We start from the raw sequence: 3,327 nt of genomic DNA, 5'->3' as shown, positions 1-3,327 counted from the left end.
GCTAGTATGTACTATGTAAACATAACAATGAACTATTAATTGTCAGTATGTACATGATATGATATATATTCTTGGATGAAATGTTAACAAGTGTGATGGAATGCAAATGTAAATTGCAAGCTAAATATGCTATAGTTAAATGCAAATATTTTTAATAATGAAATGTAAACATGTAAGTTACAAACATTGAGTAATGAATATAAATTATGTTAGCTATCAATATGTTATAATGAAAAGCAAAACATGTGATGTTTGATATTCAATAATGATACGCTATAATGAAATGTTGTGGTGAAATGTATGAAATCTCATGAAATGAGAACACAAACAAGCAAATGCACTGTGATGCATACTAATCAAGTACGAACTAACAATGTGATATGTTAGTAGCAAGCAAAGTACTAATATTGAATTTAATGGATATTGATAACCAGGCATTGTTATGCAAGAATTGAGATTTAATAATTAATAGTATTTATTTATTTTTTTTTCTAACAATGATGTTAATAATGAGAATGTTATATGTTAAGCTAGGAATTTTAAGGTTAATTTAAGATATTTTTGTTTTAACGGTGACGTCATAGTGTTCCGCGGCAAGTACACAAGTTGTATTGCCTGCAGACACTTGTATTTGCAAGAGTACAAGTACGCACATAGTGATTAAGGTATCGATTAAGACCCGGACACCTATACTTAAGTCAGGTGCGAAGGTTACACCAGAGTGAGCTAGACGTAGTGCGGTTCGCAACGATTGTGTACCTAACAGTGATGGGAATAGACGAGTGCTTCCTTGTGGGAAGTGGTGACCTCGCCCCACGCAATCAGCACCGCAGACGCCACGACGCCGTCTCGCGCGTAGTCGTGAGGCAGGGCGGCTGGACGCCGCCACATCAGCAGTTGATGACGTCAGCTGCAGTGCCAGATGCCGTGCTGTCTGGTACAGCATCATCGCCCCACGCCAGACCCCGTCGACGCGTGGTGAACCAGGCCAGGTTTGTTGGTCGTTTTGAGGACAGGCGCCGTCTCGACGCCGCTGTCCGCTGCAGGAAGGAGGAGTCGCAGCAAGGATGCAGTCATCACCGCAGATGGACGTTGACCCATTGCCGTGACGTGACCTGGAGAACGTCCTATTGTTGACTCACGTGTACATTGCACCCCTTCGAATCCCTTTAGTGAATCATACTCACAGTAAGTAAGTCCTCCCGAGTCCTTCTCAACAGGAGCGGCTCAAGGCAGAAGCTGTCGGAGAGCAGCAGCAGTTCCAGCCTTCGAAGATTTTGCACTGCAAAATCCGTGAACTTCTTCGCGCAGGTCTGTTAGCAGCGACGACCCGATAAAAAGTGTTTAAAAAGGCGCGATTTTCAGGCGCGCAACGGTAAAAAAACGAATCGAGGAGGAGAGGTAGTCTCTCTCAAGTTGTTTTTTTTTGTTTGTCGTTTGGTGCGCGCGTTGCTAGGCAACGAAGAGTGTTGTGTATTGTGCGACGGAGAAAGGGAAGTGCCAATCACATTGCACCGTTTTGAACAGGTCAAAGAGCACTGTTCAATGTAATTGACAAGGGCGGCAAAATCTGTACTGCAACATGTTTGTTTTGACAGTTTAATTATTTATTATTATTTACGATTTATTTTATTTTTGTTTGCTCTATGTATAATATCATTTATTTTCAGAAACGGCAATATTTGGTTATGTATGTCTATGGAAAAGTGATTCTTTGGATTTTTACCGGACTATTTGAACGAGGTATTGTTGATACCCCTCTAAGGACTAATGGACTTGAAAACTGTAAACGGTAAAATTAACGCCGTAATTTTATTATGTAAATTATTAATTTTAATATTTATGTATTTGAATTTTAAGTGAAATTTTGTTATCCGCGCAATTGTTGCGTTCGGAGTTTACGTTTTCGGTAAGAAATTAGGTGACTGAAACGGTCCTTTTGGCCAATCACGGGCCACCATTTAAAAGTGAGTCTTACTGGTTATTTTGAGGAAACTAGTAAGAAAAAAAGTTCTACAATGGCCAGCTGAATGAGCGGCAACTTCGTGACGTCGGCGAATTTAAATCCTGAAAATTAGCTATCTAGCATCAGGCATCCCGGATAGTGGATGATAATTATGAACCATTAGGGAGTTCAGAACATTTAAATAGGATTTATCTAAAAAGATAAATATCATAGGAGTGATTAACGTGAGTAATAAAAGTGCCCAGATTTTTTGTGCCCTAATCTTATGCACGAATCACGAAACTCCCGTTTTTACGTCACATCGTCGCCGAAACTTATTATAAACATTGATTTCATGAATTAAATTGACTTTATAGAGGATTTAAATAATACTTGGACATAAATTTTACGAATTTACACATTAATTAACAGACTCAGTGGTCCTATAGATGAGAGGCTCTGAGCTCTGCCGATGATTTTGAACCTATCTAGCCGAGGTAAATTGATTTAAGTTCCCTAAAAAAAAAACATTAATTAAAAACTGTGTAGTGTCAACGAACCCGAATTAAGACTTTTGAAAATATTTAAATGTGCGCAACATAACTCCTGGTAATTGAACTTTTATTGAATTACTATGATGTCACCGTTAAGTTAGGTTGTTGTTTTGGATATGAATAATAATTAAATATATTAATAAGATTGAAATCTTTTAAATCGTTTTTACATTGGAAATAAAATAATTCTATATTTAATATTCACAGTGTTGTGTTGTGTTATTTGTAATTCCACCTACTCCAGTGTGTATTTATGTATGTTCCATATCAATCAAATAACACCTAACTGTGACTTACCTTATGTCAACATTACTAGCGAAGAGTCACACAATTTAAGAAATCTAATTTATTACACAGTTTTATTCAGCCCAACGTTTAAGTGTGTGTGTGGAGCCTACTAAGCAGCACGAAAGTAGCTCTACATATTTAATTGGCTACCCTAGCGGGGCCTAAACAACTAAGAAGGTTCCCGCACAATTAGACAGTCACATGTCCAGTACTCTGCTTCTGTATGTTTTACATGTAAAATAGCATTTTGCCTTTCTTCTTTGGTGACACTATTGATTGCTTCTGTTGTTATGTTTTCAATGGTACGTGATGATTGAGCGACTTTTTTCAGCAACACATGATTTCACAATGTTCCATACATACTCAATAGCATTAAGCTCACAGTGGTAATCTTATTACTTCATGCCCATGTTCTTCTAACATCTCATCTATGCGAAACCTGGGAGGTGGACGTCGACCACGAACGAGCTGGAGGAGTTCACATTTTGTCATATCATTGTCATGCGGAATGTTGTTGTTCTGTAACCATTGGATGATATC

At 38.0% G+C, this 3,327-nt stretch overlaps 1 long non-coding RNA gene across 1 annotated transcript; it reads right to left on the bottom strand.

Moving 5' to 3' along the window:
* Window positions 1-474: 474 nt before the first annotated feature.
* Window positions 475-1,982, bottom strand: LOC134530719 (uncharacterized). Its single transcript, XR_010074862.1, has 2 exons — window positions 1,188-1,982; window positions 475-1,115 (listed from the first exon to the last, which is right to left on the bottom strand). It is a non-coding gene; the product is annotated as an uncharacterized LOC134530719 (long non-coding RNA).
* Window positions 1,983-3,327: the final 1,345 nt, after the last annotated feature.

This window comes from Bacillus rossius, chromosome 3 (genome assembly GCF_032445375.1).
Source record: "Bacillus rossius redtenbacheri isolate Brsri chromosome 3, Brsri_v3, whole genome shotgun sequence".
Taxonomy (NCBI): Eukaryota; Metazoa; Arthropoda; class Insecta; order Phasmatodea; family Bacillidae; genus Bacillus; species Bacillus rossius.
Note: the sequence above shows the minus strand (reverse complement) of the source record. Positions and strands in the feature narration are given on the sequence as shown.